Genomic DNA, 24577 nt, shown 5'->3' with positions numbered 1-24577 from the left:
TGGGCCAAGGACCTGAACAGACACTTCTCAGAGGAGGACATACAATCAATCAACAAGTACATAAAAAAATGCTCACCATCTCTAGCAGTCAGAGAAATGCAAATCAAAACCACCCTAAGATACCATCTCACTCCAGTAAGATTGGCAGCCATTATGAACTCAAAAAACAACAAGTGCTGGCGAGGATGTGGGGAAAGGGGTACTCTTGTACATTGTTGGTGGGACTGCAAATTGGTGCGGCCAATTTGGAAAACAGTATGGAGATTCCTGGGAAAGCTGGGAATGGAACCAGCATTTGACCCGGCTATTCCCCTTCTTGGACTATTCCCTGAAGACCTTAAAAGAGCATACTACAGGGATACTGCCACATCGATGTTCATAGCAGCACAATTCACAATAGCTAGACTGTGGAACCAACCCAGATGCCCTTCAATAGACAAATGGATAAAAAAAAAAAAAAAAAAAAAAAACGTGGCATTTATACACCATGGAGTATTACGCAGCACTGAAAAATGACAAAATCATGGAATTTGCAGGGAAATGGATGGCACTAGAGCAGATTATGCTAAGTGAAGCTAGCCAATCCCTAAAAAAACAAATGCCAAATGTCTTCTTTGATATAATGAGAACAACTAAGAACAGAGCAGGGAAGAAGAGCAAGAGGAAAAGATTAACATTTAACAGAGACATGAGGTGGGAGGGAAAGGGAGAGAAAAGGGAAATTGCATGGAAATGGAAGGAGACCCTCATTGCTATACAAAATTACATATAAGAAGCTGTGAGGGGAATGGTTAAAAAAAAGGAGAGAAATGAATTATAGTAGATGGGGTAGAGAGAGAAGATGGGAGGGGAGGGGAGTGGGGATAGTAGAGGATAAGAAAGGTAGCAGAATACAACAGTACTAATAGGGCATTATGTAAAAATGTGGATGTGTAACTGATGTGATTCTGCAATGTGTATTTGGGGTAAAAATGGGAGTTCATAACCCACTTGAATCTAATGTATGAAATATGATATGTCAAGAGGTTTGTAATGTTTTGAACAACCAATTAAAAAAAAAAGAAAAAGAAAAAGCTCCAAGATGAATAAGGGAGAAAGATGTGACAATAGATTATTCAAGCTGTCCAGAAAAAATATATAGGCAAAGAGAAATTGAAAATCCATAAGACAAAATAAGAACAACTAATAGGGTAAAGTGACTGTATGAGGAAAAAACAAAGTAGGCAGCTGAAGGTTTCTATTTTCCAGGGATGTTTGAGGCAAGATGATCATTTAAGTGTATGGTGGGGTTAAAATATCAGCATGTGGTAGATCTGAGAATTTGTAAAATAACATGTTACAGAAAGGGCAAAAGCACATGTGAGAGAAGCACATTAGAATATGGGCTGGCGTGGATGGTCCGTCAGAGGTTGGATTCAAATTCAAAGAGAATTGCAAGATAATTTCACATAATAACAAGATACAGTACTTGTTCATGATTCAGCAGTCATTGCCCAGTCCAGTACAGGCAGGGAAGAGTTAGGTATTTTACACAATCATTCTTGTCATTGATAGATAAAGAAGAGAGCAGAAAATTGAGTGTACTTGAAGAAGGAGGATTATAATGCAGCGTCATGTTGTCTAAACACGGTAAAAAGAACATGTGCAATCATGAGGAGAGTGGAAAACTGTGAAGGTGATAAAGGAAAACATTTGGAATCTGCATGAGGATTAAATATCTGGAGAAAAGGAGCATCAAGAATATGTGCCATAAGGAAAAGAAGCAGTAGTCAGAGAGGGAACAATGCAATCAAGATCTCAAGCTGGACAGTTAGTGATGGTCAATAGCATGGCCATACATGGAGATGTAATGTAAGGGGAGTGCTTCAAAGGGAGAAAGCCAATAATTGAGAGGCTAGGATGTTATCTCAATTGTGTACAAGATTCCTGGCAGCACCAGGAACAGGAGACAGAGGGGACTGGGGAGCCTGGTACTTCAGACATCCTGGATGAGGGGAGTGACCAAGCTGGAGAGTGACACCAAAAGAGCTGGCAGGTACCACCTCATGGGCAAAATCAAACAGCTGGACATGGAGAAAAAGAAAAGAATTTATTAAAAATTACAAGGTACAGCAGAAATATTCTAATAGGATGGATAATTACAAGCTTATTCTAAAATTTGACCTAGAAATAAAAAGCATGTTGAAAGGGAAACACAGAGCCTCCAAATTACTACTACTTCATTGTTTTCAGAGGTCAACCAGGTTTTTATCAGAACAAGAAACTGAAGGGGCCATGACAGGTCTTAAAAAATTAGAAGATGATAGGTTCCAATTTCCAATAGGTACAATGGAATGTTTTCTGGGAGAGGGATGAAGTGGGCATTAGTTTGCAGTAGCATATGGATAAAGGCTCAGAGGGGGTAGTATCAACCAAGATCACTGGGACTGTGAGGAGGTGACTTCAAAGAAGAAAATAAGGGGAGACCAGGCCCTTCATCTCACAGCAGTTCGCTGATATGGCAAAGGGGAAGATTAACAAACAGCTTTTCAATAGGATTATTATTTGGGACATGCTTTGGAAAGGCCTTGAGCTCTTCCTACCCATCCAGGTAATCATGTATCACTCTCCTCACCCTCTTCCTCCATTGCTCATGGTACCTTAAGGTCACTATGCTCCTCCAAAGTCAGTACTTACACTGATAAATCCTCTATTTTCTTCTTTCATTGAACCTCTAGTGCTCATTAAGTTTTCAAAAATATTTTTTCTCTTTTTCCCAAATCACACATTTCCATAGCACCTTATGCATGGTTGTGTAGTCGGGCTGGAGTGCAAACTCCATGAAGACAGGGACAGTGTTTTCTTCTTGTGTCTGTCTTCCTGCCTGTAATTATTTTTCTACCTACAAGTACTTTCTACTTCATTACTTTCCATCAACAAAATAAACTGACACATAGTCTGTCTGGTGTAGATGGATTTCAGAGTAAAGAGTCCAATATATTTGATTCCCCAAATTGTTCCCCACTGGTTTGAAAGTTTTAAGGAGATGAAGTGTTTACTCCTAACCTCAGTTTCCTCCTCTGAAATAAATGATCACCATGATACCTATCATCAGTTGATTGTGAGGATTAAGCCACATTATTTGTGGTATGGTGGGGTGGGGGAAAGGTGATAGCACACAGTAAGCAATGTGTACTACTGAGATTTAATCATTCACTCTCTCACTAAGGAAATACAGATTAATTTATATAATCTGAAACTGCATTAGCTAATTGCCAAGAATGTTAATCAGAGTGTAACTTCATGCTCCCATATGCTCAGTTCAGTCTCTGGTACTTTTCAAATAAATTGCTATCATTGCAGATTTTCTTATATCTGCCTTTGAAATAGGATTGCAAGAGTTGGATAAAGTAATCTCTAGGTCCAGTATTGATTCTGCAGATTTATTTCAACTCATCCATTATGTATGAATATATAAAACTTTCTTAACAACAACCTGCAGGCATAGGACAAACACATAAAAATAGACAGTAGGTCACCTGTACATGTGATATGAGCTTCCTCCTTTGCAGAGCAAGATTGGTATTTCCAGGGGTCAGAAGGACACTGCCAGAGAGAGGTATCAATTTCTTGACAGTGGATTCCATCTACCCAGTGAGGCCTAGAACCTTCTCTGGGAGGAATCAGGAAATCCAGAGTCCCAGTGTCTCCACAGCCAAGCTGCCTGCAGATCATGGACAAGGTCACAGCTTCCATGGGGCTGTGGCAGACACTGCCCCAGGTGTTGTTGTAGAAAACCTCCAGCCACCCAGCACACTCCTGGTCCTCGCTCACCAGCCTGAGAGCCAGGAACTCTGAAATGGAAAGGAGGAAAATAGGGCTCAGTGAGTATTCAACTCTTACTGCTGTCTTATGATCTGCCTAGATTGAGTCAGGAGTATATAGACAACCTAAACAGACCAATAACAATAGAGAAAATAGAAGAAACCATCAAAAGATTACCAACTAAGAAAAGCCCAGGACCGGATGGGTATACAGCAGAGTTTTACAAAACCTTTAAAGAGGAACTAACACCAATACTTTTCAAGCTATTTCAGGAAATAGAAAAAGAGGGAGAACTTCCAAATTCATTCTACGAGGCCAACATCACCCTGATTCTGAAACCAGACAAAGACACTTCAAAGAAAGAAAACTACAGACCAATATCTCTAATGAACCTTGACGCAAAAATCCTCAATAAAATTCTGGCGAATCGGATTCAAATACATATCAAAAAAATTATACACCATGATCAAGTAGGATTCATCCCTGGGATGCAAGGCTGGTTCAATATATGGAAATCAATAAATGTTATTCACCACATCAATAGACTTAAAAATAAGAACCATATGATCATCTCGATAGATGCAGAAAAAGCATTGACAAAGTTCAGCCCTTTATGTTCAAAACTCTAGAAAAATTAGGGATAACCGGAACATACCTCAACATTGTAAAAGCAATCTATGATAAGCCACAGGCCAGCATCATTCTGAATGGAGAAAAATTGAAGGCATTCCCTCTAAGATCTGGTACAAGACAGGGATGCCCTCTGTCACCACTTCTGTTCAACATAGTCCTTGAAACACTGGCCAGAGCAATTAGACAGATGAAAGAAATTAAAGGCATAAAAATAGGAAAAGAAGAACTTAAATTATCACTATTTGCAGATGATATGATCCTATACCTAGCAGACCCAAAAGGGTCTACAAAGAAGCTACTAGAGCTAATAAATGAATTCAGCAAAGTGGCAGGATATAAGATCAACACGCATAAATCAAAGGCATTCCTGTATATCAGCGACAAATCCTCTGAAACGGAAATGAGGACAACTACTCCATTCACAATATCCCCCCAAAAAATAAAATACTTGGGAATCAACCTAACAAGAGAGGTGAAAGATTTATATAATGAAAATTACAGAACCCTAAAGAAAGACATAGAAGAAGACCTTAGAAGATGGAGAAATATACCCTGCTCATGGATAGGCAGAACTAACATCATCAAAATGGCGATATTACCAAAAGTTTTCTATAAGTTCAATGCAATACCAATCAAAATCCCAATGGCATTTCTTGTAGAAATAGATAAAAGAATCATGAAATTCATATGGAATAATAAAAGACCCAGAATAGCAAAAACAATGCTAAGCAGGAAGTGTGAATCAGGTGGTATAGCGATACCAGACTTCAAACTATACTACAGAGCAATAGTAACAAAAACAGCATGGTACTGGTATCAAAACAGGCGGGTGGACCAATGGTACAGAATAGAGGATACAGTAACCAATCCACAAAACTACAACTACATTATATTTGATAAAGGGGCTAAAAGCATGCAATGGAGGAAGGATAGCATCTTCAACAAATGGTGCTGGGAAAACTGGAAATCCATTTGCATCAAAATGAATCTGAATCCCTATCTCTCGCCATGCACAAAAGTTAACTCAAAATGGATCAAGGAGCTTGATATTAAATCAGAGACATGGCATCTGATAGAAGAAAAAGTTGGCTGCGATCTACATACTGTGGGATCGGGCCCCAAATTCCTCAATAGGACACCCATAGCACAAGAGTTAACAACTAGAATCAACAAATGGGACTTACTCAAACTAAAATGTTTTTTCTCAGCAAAAGAAACAATAAGAGAGATAAATAGGGAGCCTACATCCTGGGAACAAATCTTTAATCCACATACTTCAGATAGAGCCCTAATAACCAGAATATATAAAGAACTCAAAAAATTAGACAATAAGATAACAAATAACCCAATCAATAAATGGGCCAAGGACCTGAATAGACACTTCTCAGAGGAGGACATACAATCAATCAATAAGTACATGAAGAAATGCTCACCATAGCTAGCAGTCAGAGAAATGCAAATCAAAACTACCCTAAGATACCATCTCACTCCAGTAAGATTGGCAGCCATTAGGAAGTCAAACAACAATAAGTGCTGGAGAGGATGCAGAGAAAAGGGCACTCTTGTTCATTGCTGGTGGGAATGCAAATTGGTGCAGCCAATTTGGAAAGCAGTATGGAGATTTCTTGGAAAGCTGGGAATGGAACCACCATTTGACCCAGCTATTCCCCTTCTCGGTCTATTCCCTAAAGACTTAAAAAGAGCATGCTACAGGGACACTGCTGCATCGATGTTCATAGCAGCACAATTCACGATAGCAAGATTGTGGAACCAACCTAGATGCCCTTCAATAGATGAATGGATAAAAAAAAATGTGGCATTTATACACAATGGAGTATTACTCTGCATTAAGGAACGACAAAATCATAGAATTTGGAGGGAAATGGATGGCATTAGAGCAGATTATGCTAAGTGAAGCTATTCAATCGTTAAAAAACAATTACCAAATGACCCCTTTGATATAAGGGGAGTAAACAAGGACAGGGTAAGGACGAAGAGCTTGAGAAGAAGATTTACATTAAACAGGGATGAGAGGTGGGAGGGAAAGGGAGTGAGAATGATATATAAGAGGAAAGGAGGGGTAAGACAAGATAATACAAATGGAAGAAATGATTTACAGTAGAAGGGGTAGAGAGAGAAAAGGGGAGGGGAGGGGAGGGGAGGGGGGATAGCAGAGAATAGGACTGACAGCAGAATACATCAGACACTAGAAAAGCAATATGTCAATCAATGGAAGGGTAACTGATGTGATACAACAATTTGTATACGGAGTAAAGTTGGGAGTTCATAACCCACTTGAATCAAACTGTGAAAGATGATGTATTAAGAACTGTGTAATGTTTTGAACGACCAACAATAAAAAAAATTGTTTTTGTTAGGCCTTTCTGTCACAGCATAAAAAATTAGACTAAAACATTAAATGTCCTAGGACATTTTACTAAAAGAAATTCATAAAATAACATCAAAAATATAAAACACCAGCAGTATATGTAGTGAAAGTTACATATAATTTCTGAGGGAAATTAAAGATACACCTTGTACATTAATTAGCTTGTATATTAATTAGATATTTAAGTCAAATCCAAACTCAATCTAAAGACCATCATTCTATTGTTGAATTAAATATATCATGTTGTATGTAAAATTTATTTGAAATGCAGAAGACCAAGCATGACCAATGTACTGGACAGAAAAAAACAACACAATTAGTGCAGTTGCTTTAAAGAAATCTTTAAAAATGTTAATCAGACATGCTATAAAGTTATGATAATTAAGGAAGTATGCATGGCTACAAGCCTAGAAAATGACAGAATGGAATGGAACAGAGCATAGAATAAGAGTCAGAAATATCTGCACCCTGTGTATTTCAAAGGTGACATAGCAATGATTTTCAGTAATCATTCTGAGTCAATTGGATATCCAAACAATGATGTGAAACTTTTTTACACCACACACTTTATACAATACCAATTCCAGAAAGATTGTGCAACTATATGTAAAGAAAGGTAACTAAATGTGTATAAAATACTCTTGAAGAATATTTTTATGATCTTATGATAGCAAATTTATTTTTAATATTACACTAGAAAACTATGAGAGCAGCAAATGTTGATATGCTCTGCTTCATTATGAACAAGAATTTGAGTCTAGAAAGAAGACCATATATAAAGAGGGGACATATTATAGGACAAGGATTAATAAAGATATACAAATATATCCATATTTGCACCCAACAATATTGACATGGTACTTTATAGGATCATTATTTGTGTACTCAAAAAGTGCAAACAACTTAAATCTCCAAATCATTTGAATTATTCAACATGTGATCCTATGGTTATTCGGCAGAAAACTCTACAGCAATAAAAATTAGACTAAGATAAATATAGAAATATGGGTAAATTCTAAGAGTTTTGTTGAGTCAAAGTAAACCAAAAAGAGAACATGGTGCATGATTTTCTATAAAGCTCAAAACTTGAAAAACAAAATTCCTTGGCAACAAAAGTTAGAGTGGTCTTCTTTGGAGGGGAGGAGGGCACAGTGACTAGAGAGAGGGATGTGAGGGTGACTTCTGGGAGCTGCTGATACTCTCTGATAGTCCAAGGTGAGGAACATGTCAGAGCTGTCATTCATTGTTATATAGTGTTATCTATGAGTTTCAATAAATTATAATTCTTACTTAAAACAAATCCTCTTAATATTTCTTGACAGGGCTGGAAGATGAATGATCATTAAGAAACATGGTTTATCACAAAATGTCACATTTTTGAAGTCAGCTTTCCATGATGTCTGCTCTTAGAGACATGCCACTCAAGTACCAGTCAGCCCTGACCTCTCTTACCTGAGCAGACCACAGAGGCTGTGTTTCCATGGGCACAGGCAGGAACACCCAGGGCAGTCACAGGGCAATTCCACAAGAAGGACTCAGACCCTGAGCAGTGGAATCGGTCTCTCCAGATCTCATCTCCTCCTTCCACAAAGTATGCTCCCTTTGGGGTGGAGATGGCCACTCCACAGCCCAGCTGACGACAAACTACATTGGCATTGGCCATATTCCAGTGGGAGGCACAAAGTGTTCTCCAGCCTCCAGAGGTCTTCATCTCCACTTGACCTTCACACTGAGAGCTCCCATTTTTCATGAGCCGAATATCTGTGTATCCTGGTAGAAGACAGGGTTTAGCAAAATTTCACATTTTTCTTATGACCATAGAGTGTGTAGGGAGGTTAAAGTCCTGTTGTCAGTCTCACCTGAGCAAAAAACTTGCACAGCCCCTCTGTGGGAGCAGTTGCCAGCAGGACAGGGCACTCTGGGGCAGAACCAGAGGCCAGGCTCCTGTCCCTCACACTGGAACTCTTCAGCCCAGACCTGTTCACTGTCCTCTCTGAAGGGCAGGTTCCCCAGGACAGATGCAGCCTTGCCACAACCCAGATCTGCACAGATGACCTGGGCTGTGGCTAATGTGAAATTCCCATCAGATACTGGAATCCATCCTTCTCCAGAATTCACTTCCACTCGCCCAGAGCAAGGTCTGTGTCCTCCAACCAGATGCACAAATCCTATGGAAGAAAAATCAAACAACAAGTAACAGTAAATAGAAGGAGGAAGCTACAATTCACAGGTTATGCTGTGAAATCTTTTTGTTTTTCAGGGTTGAGGTGTGGGGTTTGGATTCAACAGATGGTGCCTAAATGTGAATTCTTGGAGGAAGTGTGTGAAGACAAATTTTGGAGAAGAAATTTGGAAGGGCAATTTTAAATTGTTGATTCAAGAAATGAATATACACACTGCTCTACACTGATGTGTATGTTTCCAAAAGTGAATATATGTAGAATGTAATATGCAGTTTTCTTTTATATGAACATATTATTCTTCATATTATAAATGCATCTGTGGGTTTGTATGACTTTCTGTGACAATCTACCTCCTTTTTTTAAAAAATTAGATCCATATGTATCCACTGAAAGTGAACTCAGTGTAGAAAAAAACTAGGATCAATTTTTCCCTATTTTATCCTCTGAAATTATCAATTCACAGATAATAATTCCAACTAAGATAACATTAGTTAATGAATGAAAAAAATCAATAGGTCTGGAGACTGACAGTTTATACTTATTTCTCATTTAGGCGTAAGAAAAAAGCCCACTAAATAGTGTGAGGCTGAGATAGAAAACAGGTTATTGTGACTAAAATAATCAGGGTTCTTTTGATCATTCTTCATATCATAGAAGAAAGAAAGGCCATTTAGAAGTAGGAATAGAAGTTATTGAGAGATTTGAGCTTGAGCATTGTTGCTGTCTTTTCTTTTGTGTTTTATTAAGCGTTTATTTTGTTCCTAATAAACAGAGTTTGAAGACTCCATTATACAGCTACTTAAGCTGGTCAGGAAGTGATTTCAAGTATGGGTCCAGACAATTTTGGGAGAAATTTGGTTATAGATGTGAAATTGTAATGTAATAAAAAGTTCAGGTAGTAATGAAGTTCAGCAACGAATCCTTTCTCAAGAAAATATCATGTTCATTCTATTTGTTCCCAAGTAAACCATCAAAGTGGAATGAAGATCAAAAGCATTAATCTAACTTAATAAAATTGTTATGTAAAATATTCCCTTTTCTCTCTGAAGCTGATATATTAAAATGAAGTGTGAATGAATAAAGTGTAGCTACATTTATAATGTTAATTTCTATCATTATAGAGGAGTAATATAGTGTACCTTACTTATAGAGTCAAAATGCAGACATACAAATTCCAAACTGAAATCTCTAATCTTTAGGAGATTATGTTTAAAAGTGTATGAGACCTACAGGAGCATTATAAAACCAGCCATCCATACAGTTATCCAGTGACAGGAACAACACAGATCAGCCTCCAGAACAGAAACCTGACTGGCTGAAGGCTCTGCCACTGGATGCACCAGGTCTCCTTCTCTGTGAACTCTGGTTTCCACTCAGTTCCACCTTCACATTAAAGGTCAACATCAGCACCACCAGAGAGGGCCACCAGGTTTGCATGCCTGATTGCTGTTTAAGCTGAGATAGAAATAACAAACTTGCCTGAAGTGGCACTGTCTACTTTTTTATTTTCCTTTCTAAAAATAATATTTGGCCCATTGGTAGCATCCAAAAGTTAGAATGTCTCAGTGGAGATAAAATAACATTATGTCCAAGTTTTATCTGAGATAATCCACTGGGGTATGAGTGCAATGTCCTCTGGTTGAAATGTTATGAGGGTATCATTGTCTGAATTCCATTGGAATATCAAACCTTTGCAATAAACTTTTATATAATTTCAATTAATAAAAATCAGAAGAAATTCAGATAAAAAAATAGATCACCCAATGTACATTTCACCTTTACTCTTTTACTCTTTTTTCTCAGTCTCTGTTTTTTTATTGAATTTTTTTTATTTACAATTTTTTTTATCTATATAGCCTGAGAGGGGGAAAGAGTAAAATTCATACAGTACATGTACTCAGACCATAACTGAGCCTGTGTGATTGTGATGAACAGAAATATTGAGGTATTCAGAGGGCAGTATTGTTGCAAACTCAGCAATACATGTATTTGTTTTTTTTAAACAAGATATTTTACCAAGAACTACGGAATATAGAATTAATACAATTAACCAAATTCCATGAAAACTCCAAAGAGCAAACAGCAAAAAATAAAGTAACTTTGAAACCTGAAGTTTTGACACCTACATCTTGAACACTAGAGAACAAATTTTCCTTTTTGTGTCATAAATCAGAAGAGACAGAGAAACACTTGCACTTCAGTGCAAAAAGGGAAGCATCAAATCTCACAACAAACAATCAAAGAAAATGGTCCTGCTCTGTGGCCTAATAAACCCAGAGAATTAGCACCAGAAAGAACTGGGGGTGCAAGGTTTGACAAATAGAGTCTTTTGGTGGCTTCTCTTGTAGGGACAGACAGATGGGCAGCTTCCAGACAAGGTCTGGGTGTAGGTGCTTCCTGTATAAATAAATGAGGTGTTATGATATTTATCCTAAATCCATTCTCAGTCTCAATTTTCCTTCCTAAATCTCTCTATCTTAATTCTCTAGTATCCTATATACCTCAATTTTATGTTGGGGGTATCTTTGTATTAGGCACTGAATTCTATTAGAATATCAAACCTTTGCAATAAACTTTTATATAATTTCCTTTATAAAAAAATCAGAAGAATTTCTGACTTGTGATGTCTCCTCATCCATCACTCCAAAATCTTATGTTTAGGCCTTTTTCATGGTTAAGTTTAAAGCTCCACAGTGATTAATGCTGTTGGCAGTATTAAATGTGTTAAAAATTACTAAAAATGATATACCACTGAAGATGCTCATGCGCTACATCCATATGTCCTGACAGAAAAGACAGAACTTGGGGAGAGTAAGTAAATTTTAGAAGATAGAGATAAGCTGGCATCCAGGCCTGTCCGCTGTTTCCTCATTTATGCCTCTCAGCGACAGCTCCTCTTGCATTCACGCCCCTCCTTTCCTACTCCCCCCACACCCCTTCAACATGCCCCTCCATAGAGGATATACCCTGTGCCTTTCTCTGGTGCTGCATTTCTACTCCTATTTCACAGAGGTGGCCTCCACTTTATCAACTGGGTTTATTTACAAAAACACTTCAGTCAAGTCCCAGAAGGGTTGTAGAAACCTGGCCTTCAGGAAACTACTCTTTCTGTACTGCGCCAGCTCCTGGAAAATCCCCAATTCTTCAAATCCCAGCTTTTACAAAACTAGGGCTCTTTCCCCTTGTGGAAATGGCCTCTTTCACTTCCCATCACTATCAGAACTTTGGGGCTCAAATTTATCCAGGTAAACTAAAGAGGCAGAATGACCAGCTTGATTTCCAAATTATTTCATTAAGACTACACCTTTGTTTCTTCCAATAAGACCAAAATTTCCTGCTCCACCTTTCCTGTAGCTGTGACTCATCTGCATCTAACCAACTCTCCAGGACTTTGATCATAAGCCTTGTTTCTGAATCCACCTGTCTCCTCGTCTATCACTCCAAAACCTTATTATACTCTTTAGGACACAGAACTGTGTCACCTGAATAGATGGGAATGTCTCCATCAGATGTGGTATTAGGCCAGGCAGAGGTGCACATAGATCCCAGTATCTTCCTTGAAGACCAAACTTGCCCTGTATTCTTGGGCTTTCCAGTCATCTCTGAAAGCCAGGAAATTGAGGCAGCATGACCTTCCCATTAAGACATAGCTGGTGACAAGGAGTGAGGTCAATGGATGCTCAGAAATGGGGGAAAATGTGTGTGATCAGTAAAGGGTAAAATGGGGAAGAGTGGTTTTTAAAGGAGACATAATCTAAACTTTCCACCTTGACCTGATATAGGAGAGAGGTATTTGAAGAGAGTACTGACAATCTACTTCTGTGGTTTCTAATCCAAATTATTAATGTCTTTTTAGGATTTGCCATGTTCCAGAAATGTTTTTAGGTATTGGGCATAAATATTTAAAGGAAATAATGAGAACAAAAACAAACAATTTCAAGCCATTTGAAGTTTATGAGAGTCCTGTTTGGGGGGAAAAATGGCATCTGCAGAAGTCCACTGATTCACATGAATCATTCTCACTAAAGATTGCAATCAGATCTATCCTTGTCTGATTCTTTGCTTCAGGACACATTGCTGCTTTGGGAAAGTTTCAAGTTTCTTAAAAAGGTGTAATCCATAATCCATGGGACCATTTCCTCCCCCATTCTGACCTCAATACCTCAACTTTTAGTTACACTTACAAATCATTCTTCTTTGACACAGCAAGTGTGTCCAGAACTCACACAAATGTACATAGATTTCCCACCCTACACGAGGGTCTTAAGTGCTGCTCAGATAATCCTTATAAGCTCTTTGTTAATCCTCTGTTGCCACCCCCAGACCTGGAAGTTTCCTCTGTCTTCCTCAAAATGTTCCATTGTTCTCATTCTTATCAAATTTACCTCACAGTGCATTTCTCTTGTATTACTGAATCCATCACATATAAACTATATAAACTTCCCTCATATCTTGTCACCCATAGCATTTTTCTCCTTTTTTCATTTAAACTTGTTTCAACTAATACCTAAAATATAAATAGTATACCAATTACTGCAGTAAATTGATTCTTGATGCATGTATATACTGTGTTATCATATTTCCTCAAACACTTTTTATTTTCATTTGTGAAAATTTCCAATACTCTCTCTTCTTGCTTTTTGAAATAGGTTTTCTTATTGCTATCTATAGTCACTGTACTGTGCAATGGTGCACAAGGACTTCTGGTCTATCTAAGTAAAACGTATAACTGATTGATCATTCCCTATCTAACCGTACACTTTCCAGCCTATGGAAATCACAATTTCAGTCTAAACTACTAAATTTTTATGAGGTCAACTCTTTCAGGTTTCACACATAGTGAGATTAGAAGACCCTTGTTCTTCTTTGCCTGACTCATTTCACTTAACCTAATGATTTTCAGGTATATGCATGTTGCAGCAAATGAAAGGATTTCATTTTGGGGGGGCGGGGGCAAGGAGTATTTCATTATGTAAATGTACTTCACTGTATTCATATATAAGTTAATGGACACTTAGATTATTTCCCTTTCAACTACTGTCAGTAGTACTCCATAAACATGAGAGTACAGAGGTGTCTTCAACATCCTGATTTCATTTCCTTTGGATATATACTCAGCAGTGATTACTATATTATATGGTAATTTTGGGGGGAAGGTGGTTGTCTAATAATACCTTTGTATTTTCTTTGTTTATAAAGGACAGCTTTGAAATGTTCTGTATTTTTTATTTGCAAATTTTTTCTTCAGTTCTATGAAAATCACATGACACTCACTTCTGGCCTGTAAGTTTCCTGTTGGGAAGCTAATTGTCAGGTGAATTAGGATACCCTATGTGTTCTTTGTGTCTTTATTCTTGATTCCTTGAGACTCTTTATCTTTCATCTTTGAAAGCTGTATTATAATATGTTATGACAAGAGCTCAAGGGTCCAGGTCAAATTTGGGTGCCCATGTACACTTTAAATCCCAAGCAGAGACTTAACTCTCTCCAAAGTGTGTTCCCTGGGGCTTGGGGAAGGAGTGAGGAGGGTGGTCCTGTGGCCACCAATGCTGCAAAGATATGTAACACACTGAGGCCTCAGCCTGCCAAGGTAACACAGCCCTGTGTAGGGACCAAGGCCCTCAATGCTATGAGCTGCCTATTGCTAAGGTGGACTCATGTCCCAAGACTCCTGCAACCAGCCACAGGCTCTTATTAAGTATGTCCCACAGCTCACAGGTCATGCTCTCTCTATGAGTTCTGTCCTACATTTGAGGCCTCTAATTCCTACTGAGTATTGAGTATCATCAGAATGTGCCTAGCATTGTGCTCAAAAACAAAATTCTACATCTGTTCTTATGTCCTGCTCCTTAGACAATAGAGTATTGATTTCCTTCTGCCAAGACAGCTTGGAAGAGTGAGGGTGGAGACAGTCTCTTTGATGCCAAACTAAACACAGTTCCAGAGTCTCAGTCTGAGTTGTGGGCTCTCTGAGAGAAAAAAATCATGTCAATGGTTATACTGTCATAGGATCAAGGATTATTGGAACCTACTGGGCACCTTCCTAGTTCTGAGTTTCAAGTCTAACGCATTGACTTAGACCTTTCCATTCCCCAAGAAAAATGCATATTTCTTCATGTTGGGCTGCGTGGATTAAGGGAAAGGATAACTCTTATTTTATTCTTTCTTTTGAAGTGCTTTTCTTTTTATTATCATAAAAGCTGGAAATCACCTGCTTTCTTCTCTTTTCATACACCTGGTTTATTTTCTCTCATCAAATTGTTTGGTGTGTGCAAAACTGCTTACATGGTGTTTTGTGAGAGATAACAGACCTCTGGTCCTTCCTGCCAATGACATAAAAATTCTGATATCTAAATCTGGAAAGAAAAATTGCAACTTTGCAATAATCCATAAATTCTTTTATAGTGTCTTTGATCTCTGTGCCCACATACCCACTAACCCAGTACAAAAATATTCCTGACTATACATCTACAAACACTCAATTCAACTGAGAAAAGTAGGGCCTCATTCTTGTCTGTCCTTTGAAAAGCGCTGCAAACAGAGTGTGTGTGCTAACTTATTTGCAATCCTAAGGAATAAAACCTTTTAAATTATAGAATAAAAAGTATGAAAATTGACTTTAAGTTAAAATGGTCTACAAAAAATATCTTGTGAAGTAAGAGAGTTGAGAAGCAAGAGAATACAATCAGACATTTACAGGACAGGAATAAATGAAGTCTGTCATCCACTGTTACCCCTGAATCCTCAGATTCAGGAAAAGATCTCTTAGTCCTCTCTGGACAGTTCACCTCTTATTCCTCCAGAGATAAGATACTACTTCCTGGAGCTTTCCAATGTCTCAGGTAGTGGAGAATTCACTGACCATACCTGAGCAGATGACTCCTGCATCATTATAGTGCTCACAGTTGTTCTTTCCCAAACCCAGGGCAGGGCAATTCCACAAGTAGGCCTCCTTTCCTGTGCATGCCAGCCTTGTCAGCCAGATGGGTCCAGATCCCTCTCCAAATTGTGCATAGAGCAAGGCATTGAAGGCCACTCCACAGCCCAGTTGTCTGCACACCACATGGGCATCATTGAGGTCCCAGCTGTGACCACAGACAGTGCCCCAGGAATGCTGGTGAATGATCTCCACTCTGCCTGCACAGCGACTGCCACCATCCACCAGGCGGAGCTGTGGGCTCTCTGAGAGAAAGAATCATGTCAATGGTTGTGTTTAAAAGGAGAATGTGAAAGGTTCTCTTTTCATGTGGTACTGCCTTCCCAACCAAGCAGTTGGCAGCATGTACTTTCAGAATGCAGAACTTACTGAGTAAGACATGGAACCATTCATTATACTAGGGTAGCAGGTAAGTCTGAGTTTCTAACATAACCTGAGAAAATTAATTGTGAAAAAAATAAGAAATTAAATCAAACACAACATAATCAAGTGAGTAGTCTTAGGTAGAAGTTATTATGTAGATCTGGTCAGAGTAAAACTTGCTGTTGGTAGAGTTCTGCATATGATGTGACAAAACTATTTGAGAAATGCCAAGATTTCTATTTTTAGTAGCTGAAAGTGTCTTTTTCTGATTGATACTTAATTTGATTAGCTGAAAGTGTCTTTTCTGAATGAATAGGCCAGTATCCGAATTGGTTTCTTGTAAAGCACATACACGTGACTATTCATGGCCTGAGATTTGGAAGGATGAGAGCACATGGGGTAGGAAATGGGGATGAGATCCTCAGAAGTCTCAGGTGACAGCCATGAATCCAGAGGGTGGGGGGGGGAATGAAATTATCCAGGAATTAAGATTGGAAGTGAATGGATCATAAGACAAAACATAGCTAATGTAATATATTTCACTATTGATTCTAGGCTTCATATTTCAAATATAGATATTAAAATTTAAATTTGTGTTCACTTCAGGTAGATTGGGAAACCTCCCTGAATAGATGATATCAGATATTGGCATTGCCCAAATGCCACTAGGAATCATAGAATATTACTTATCCCCCAATATATCCAATCTGTGCTTGGATTTCCTGCCAAGAGTTCTTGAGGAGGAGGCAAATAGTAGAATAGAAGTTCACTTTTTGTGACTCTGTGAGTGACAAGAGCCAGAGAACACAGGAGAAACTGTATTTTGAGAAGAGAACAAGGAAGAAAACTGGGAACCAATGAAGAAATGATGAGAAATGTTAACAATATGGAGAAGCATTAATGCAGCCCAGAGTAAAATACAAAGCAATTTTCAACTTCAAATCCAGCTGTCTTACCTGTGGGAGAAACACATTGTTCTTACACAAGTTTTAGATCAAATTTGGGTTGTTGTTCTGAGATGGATGCCTTCCATATAACAAGCCATATTTGGAGAAGAAATTTATCACATTGCTCAGCAAGGTCTCAGAGTGCTATAACCAGGGGCCATCTTGAGAAGGGTACTATTGTAGGAGCAAAATTGTGCTGGAATTATAAAATGGATTCATTATAATACACGTGTCCTTTGGTCATCCCTCACAGAAACTAGATGGAAGATGTGAGCACTTACAGTCTCGGATAGGAAGACTTACTTCCACAAACACACTGAAATGGCAGCAGAGAAAGGACTAGAAGCCTCATTGATACGTGGTCCTTCTCTATGTGAAAAGAAGTGACTCCAGTCTCATGTGGCTGCACAGAGAGGCCTGGATTGAAAGCTCAGAGATCAAATCTGATGATTCACCCCATTCATGTGCCCCATCTCCTGGGTGGAGCTCAGTAGTTTGATTGCTTGCACCACTTTTCACAGGAATTCCAGAGACTCACCATGGCTAGGACACTTGGCTAGACCCCAAGGGCATGAGGTGTGGGCCCACCAGTTGGGTCCACAAATCACTGGCACTTGATTGCTGAGCCACATCCCCAGTCTTATTTTGTATTTTATAGAGAGACAGGATCTCATTGAGTTGCTTAGTGTCTCATCTGGCTGTTGCTGGGGCTGGCTTTGAACTAGCAATTCTCCTGCCTCAGCCTCCTGAGCTGCTAGTATTACAGGTGTTCGCCATCACACCTGCTCCTAGCTCATTTTGATGGAATTCAAAGGATCTACAGTTGGCTTCTTTTTTAGCCTGGGGACACCTGCTGGATTCAAATGTTAAATGGCCAGGAAAGAGGTGTCTAAATGACCAGGGAATAAGTGTCTGTATGCAAGTATTTTGTTTGGGAGGATTTTTGACATTTTTTTTATTTTTAATATCTACATTATTATATTTACCTTATTAGTATATATTTAATTCATTTTAAAATTCTATATTTACCCGTTCCCCTCGCAACCTCTTATGTGTGATTTTGTATAACAATGAGTGTCTCCCTCCATTACCATGCAATTTCGCTTTTCTCACAAGGGGAGAAATGAATTACAGTAGATGGGGTAGAGAGAGAAGTTGGGAGGGGAGGGGAGGGGGGATAGTAGAGGATAGGAAAGGTAGCAGAATACAACTGTTACTAATAGGGCATTATGTAAAAATGTGGATGTGTAACAGATGTGATTCTGCAATCTGTATCTGGGGTAAAAATGGGAGTTCATAACCAACTTGAATATAATGTATGGAACATGATATGTCAAGAGCTTTGTAATGTTTTGAACAACCAATAAAAAAATAAAATAAAATTCTTTAAATGAAAAATTCTTTCTCATCATTTTTATATAAAATGATTTTCTTGTTATTTTTTATTCCTCTTCTTCTCTACGAGTTTTTTCCTTTTGAATTATTTTTCCTTTTATAATTTACTTTCTTGTTCATTCTATATTTATTCTTTAGTTGTTATTGATTTTAATTGATTATTACTATATTTTATAGTATTTTTATAGCTGATTTATGTGTCTGTGGTAGCTACTGCTGTTATTCATTTTCTTCTCTCTCAATTATGATCATGATTAAGCTAAGAACCTTGAACAGTTTTCGGTGTGCTGTGTCACTGAACTATACTTCTAGCCACAAGAGTGAGGTTGCACCTTAATATTATCATTACCTATCCCTGCTCACGCCCTGGTGGGTGTTATGGTTTGAATGTGAGGTGCCCCCCAAAGCTCCTGATAAGACAATGCAAAAGTTTTAGAGGAGAAATGATTGGGTTATAAGAGTTAAGATTCTCATAAGTCTTAATCCAATTGGTGAATTGATCTTCTGATGGGATTAAGTCAGAGGTAATACTATTTTTTGAATTACAGAAGAGACTAGAGAGTTGGGTGTAATGAAGGGGGATGATTATAATGGGATATTATTTAATTTAATCAGGGTATGAAGAACATGTACAATCATGAGGAGACTGGAAAACTGAAAAACTGATAAGGGAAAACATTTAGAATCTGCATGAGGATAAAATATCTGGAAAAGTTGCATCATGGATATGTGTCATAGGGAGAAGAAGCAACAGTCAGAGAAGTGAATAATGCCATCAAGATCCCAAGCTGGACAGTTAGTGAAGGTCAAAAGGGTGGCTATAAATGGATATGGGTGTGAGGGAGCATTTCAATGGGAGAAATTCAGGTCTGGAGAGGCCAGGATGTTATCTCCCTTGTGTTCAAGGATGCTGACAGCACCAGGAACAGGAGGCAGAGGAGCCTGGTGAGCCTGGTACTGCAGCCTTCCTGGATGAGGGGGAGTGACCAGGCTGGAGAGTGACACCAACAGAAGTGGTGGCCAGTGTCACCTCATGGGGCAAATTTAATGTTGCTGGACGTGGAGAAAAAGGAAAGAAATTGCTGAAAATGAAAAGGTGATGCAAAAATATTCTCTGATTTGGCGATAAAAAGATTGCATGTTTAAAAGGAAATGCAGAGCCTCCTACTAATAAGAAAATCATTGTTTCTAGAGGATACCAGGTTTTTATCAGAGCATGAGTCTAAAGGACACATTACACATTACAGTTCTTTTTTTTAAAATATTTACTTTTTAGTTGTAGTTGGACACAATACCTTTATTTTATCTACTTATTTTTATGTGGTGCTAAAGATTGAACCCAGGGCCTTGTGTGTGCTAGGCAAGTGCTCTACCTCTGAGCCACAACCCCAGCCCTACATTTTAGTTCGTAAGAAGTTAGAAGATATTAGGCACAAATTTGCTTCAGGCCCCATTAATGTTTCCTGAGAGAGGGAGGAAGTGGGCACCTTAGTTTGCAGTAGCATGTGGCTCAGAGGAACAGTATCAACCAAGACCACTGGCACTGTAAGGAGATCAATTCAAGAAGAAAATGAGGGGAGACCAGGCCCCTCATCTCATAGCACTTCCTCCTGATGTGCCAGAGAAGAAGACTAAGAAACAGCTTTTCAACAAGATCGTTATTGGGTCATGTGTGGGAGAGGTGTTGTGCTCTTCTTACCCATGCAGGTAATCATGCATTGCTCTTCTCCATCCTCCTCCTGTTCTGCTCAGGATGAGACTGCATCAGTAACTGAAGGTCACCATGCTCTTTTTACCTCAGTAATTACACTGAAAAAAATGTTCTACTTTCTTCTTGCATTGCACCTCTTCTCCTCCTTTCTTTCTCAACCTAAATATGGTTTCTCTCTTCCTCAATGCACATATTTGTACAGCACCTACCATGCCTTTGTGACAATAAACTTCATGCATGGTGTGTATCATCAGGCTGGAGTGAAAACTCCATGAGAGCAGGAGTGTTCTTCATGTGTCTGTTTTCCTGCCTGGAATTGTTTCTACCTACAAATCACCCAATTACTTATATTAACAAACTAATCTGAGTGGTTGTTTGACAGCTGTAGTGGATTTCAGAATGAACAGCCCATTGTATTGAATTCCCCAAGTTGCCACTCACTAAAGTGTCAGAAAGATGAAGTGCTTACTCCAAACCTCATTTTCCTCATCTGAAACAAATGATCACCCTAATGCCTACCAAGCCTTTAATGTGATGATTAAGCTTCATTATGTGTGGTGATAGTGGGGAACGAAGTGATAACTCATAGAAAACAATGTATATTACTGAGGTTCAATCATTCACCATCTCACTAAGGAAATACAGAGTAATTAATACAATGTAAGACTGCATTAGCTAATTGCTAAGAATGTTCATCAGAGTGTAACTTTGTGCTACCATATGCTAAGTTCGCTATCTGGTACTTTTCACATAAATTGCTATCTTTGCTGGTTTTCTCACATCTACCTTGAAACAGGATTGCAACAGGTGGGTCAAGTAATCTCTAACCAGGATTCATGTTGTAGATTTATTTCAACTCATCCATTATTTTTAAATATATGAACCTTTCCTGACAACAACCTACAGGTATAGGACAGACCCATAGAAGTAGACAGTCGGTCACCTGTACATGTGATATGAGCTTCCTCCTTTGCAGAGCAAGATTGATGTTTCCAGGGGTCAGAAGGACACTGCCAGAGAGAGGTGTCAGTTTTTCGACAGTGAATTCCATCCACCCAGTGGGGTCTAGAACCTTCCCTCGAAGGTACCAAGAAATCCAGAGTCCCAGTATCCCCACAGCCAAGCTGTCTGCAGATCACAGACAAGGTCACAGGTTCCATGGGGCTTTGGCATATACTGCCCCAGGAGTTGTTGTAGAAAATCTCCAGCCACCCAGCACACTCCTGGTCCTCGCTCACCAGCCTGAGATCCAGGAAGTCTAAAAGCAAGAGGAAGAAAACAGGGGTCAGGATTATTGAAATCTAACTGCTGTTTTTTTTTTTTCTTTATTCCTAAGTAGTGAGTGTTCACTGCTGACTCGGCTGAAGAAGTGTCCACTAGGTGGAAGACTACAAGTTTTGTCCTTTTATCTTGTTTTGCTAACTTGTACCTCTCTTTCTGTTTCTACAATAATGTAATATAAGCAAATGAACAGAAGGAACAGTGACCTGGGGGCTCTGTGGAAAAGAAACTTCATTTACTACCTGACAAATCATCTGACAGATCCTAGAAAAGGAGACTGAAGAGAGCTGACAGGCTGTCCACTGTCTGGACAGGCTGCACAGACTGTCCACTGCCTGATCTTGGGAGTGTGTGGATATTTTACCTCATTGCCAAAGTGCTTTTAAGACACAATTAAGAAAAGATCCTTTTGTGGATTATTCTGTATCAGCCTGGATTAGTAGCTGAGTGCGATCTAATCATACCCCAGAAGTCTATCATCAAAATCAGATGATTCTTTCACCCCTCATCATAAGGAGATGTGAATTTGAAAAGATGATCAGAATATTGCCCTGTTGTCATTTTGAATAAAAAAGAAGCCATGAGACGAGAAATTCAGTCAAATGCTAAAAGCTTCAAAAGGAAGGAAATGAGTCTTCCCAAAGCTTCAGCTGTTACAACCCGCTCACATGTTGTTTATAGCCCACATAGACCTTGTTAAAAATTCTAATCTACACACCATAGGATGACATATATGTGCTGTTTTGAGTCATTCAGTCTATGGTAACTTGTTATAGCAGAAATAGAAATCTAATTCAGTGGGTCAGGATGTTGCACCCACAGGTCACAGAAGAGTGATGACTGCTTTTAATGGACATTGTAGAGAATGACTGTGTCAGGGGACAGTGCTAGGAAGGAAGCAGAAGAAGCTCAGATGCTGCAGCAGAAAACAGAAACACCTCATGTTCTCTTTTGGAAGGACAAGAATTGTCCTTTCCCTCTGCCCTGTCCCAACCCCTGTACAATGCTCAGACACCATCCTGCACACCCTCCCAGACCTCCCAGCCTGTGCACATACCTGAGCAGACGACCCCAGCATTTTCCTTGTGACTGCAGTTGTGCTGCCCCCAGCCCAGGGAAGGGCACTGCCACACATGGGCCTCCTCTCCTGTGCAGTTCAGCTCATCCAGCCAGATGGGCCCTGATCCCTCTCCAAAGTGAGCAGAGATGGTGGCCTCCAAGGCCACTCCACAGCCCAGCTGTCTGCACACCACGTGGGCATCATTCAGGTCCCAGCTGTCATCACAGATGGAGCCCCAGGAGCCCTGCTGCAGGATCTCCACTCTCCCTGCACAGTGACTGCCCCCATCCACCAGGCGGAGCTGTCTGTTGTCTGAGGAGAGACAGGGTCATTTCAGTGGGCAGTTATACAGGAAATGGGAAGGCTCTGGTGCTGGAGGTCTTGCTCACCTGAGCAGTTGGCAGTATGGCCCTCTGAGGCTGCAGAGCCTGCTGGGTCAGACCAGGAGTCACTGCACTGGGGTAGCATCTGGGTCTGGCTTCCTACTAAAGGGGTTAGAAAGCAGAAAATTGGTTTAAACTTGACAATCATCCAGTGATGAAATCTGAAAACTATAGCCCACAATCAGTAATTTCCTATCTTCTCTTCAAGGATTCTGCTTCTGCTTCTAACACACACTTTTCTCTTAGTTAAATGGAGTGTAAATCTGCTACAGTCACAGGAATGACATTAGCAAAGTGTGAATACAGCAGCTCTGTTGGAAAGTATTTCATAGTTCCCAGGGAAGCAAGACTTAGAGGAGTCAAGTTCAGAGAAAAGTAAAAATTAGAATCAGTGATTTTTCCCTGGTGGCATTTGACCACTCAATGGTAGTAGGTTAGACTCTGAAAATCTCAGCATGTTTGCCAGTTTTTCCCTGGAGTACACAAGTAAAATTTAGGTTGGACCAAAGAGGAAGAATCATATTAAACAACTGGAAACTTGTGTCATATTTTGTAAAAGAATTTTTGTCATGGATATGGTGCCCAGTATTTCGCCACTTCAATTCTTCAATTCTTTTTGAATAAGGTGATCTAGCCAAAATAAAGTGAATTGAAGAAGTTAAATAAAATATTTTCTGAAGTTTTTGTAGGATAGATGCTTTTTCAAATACAATGTTTGTCAAAAGAAAAGAAAGACAAACAAACGCACATATTAAAGAGTTTATGAATAAAATAAAATGAACAAAGGAGAAAAAAGAAAACATATTGAGAAAGCAGTATTGGTGAATTACCTTGTAGGTATTTCAAATAGTCATGAATAAATAAATGACAATATGGGCATATTGTTAGAGAAATGAAAACAAAAATCAAATAAATGATTGAGAGTCAATAAAATTTAAAAGAACCAATAAAAAGTCAGTAGCTAAAAATAAGAAAACAGAGGATGAGTCTAAAAACACTGTAGGTTAACACAAAATGGTAAATAAGTGGAAAACTACAGAGTGAAGAACAGAAAGACAAACACATAAGGAATATAAAAGGATACTAAGAGAAATGGTGAGAGAACCTACCATTCTAAATACTCTACAAGTTTTAGGTATTAAAGCCATAGTTGATCACACAAAAATACAAATTAGAAAATAAAAAAGTGAGATATTTAATACAATTTTAGTTTTTGAAAATACCCACAAAATCTGTGTCAAGGTCCATTGACCTGTACAGTCCATTCCTCCTGCCCTCCAATCTGGGCTGACAGTGGTGAGTTGTCTATAACAACAGAATGTGGTGAAGGCAGCACAGCTTGACTTGAGAACCTTGCTATGAAAGTCCTGCCTCCTCCTCTTGACTTAGTAGGATTTTCTTTAAAATGGGAAATCTACTCTGTAGAAACTATCATGTGGGAGAGAGCATTTGCAGGTTGTTCTTTCAGCAGCCTCAGTTGAACTTCAAGCA

At 39.0% G+C, this 24577-nt stretch overlaps 1 pseudogene; it reads right to left on the bottom strand.

The window, feature by feature from the left end:
• Positions 1 to 1907: 1907 nt before the first annotated feature.
• The window catches only part of LOC101955963 (antigen WC1.1-like), a 120400-nt pseudogene continuing 97730 nt past the window's right edge, over positions 1908 to 24577 (bottom strand).

Source organism: Ictidomys tridecemlineatus, chromosome 6, assembly GCF_052094955.1.
Source record: "Ictidomys tridecemlineatus isolate mIctTri1 chromosome 6, mIctTri1.hap1, whole genome shotgun sequence".
Classification (NCBI taxonomy): Eukaryota; Metazoa; Chordata; class Mammalia; order Rodentia; family Sciuridae; genus Ictidomys; species Ictidomys tridecemlineatus.
Note: the sequence above shows the minus strand (reverse complement) of the source record. Positions and strands in the feature narration are given on the sequence as shown.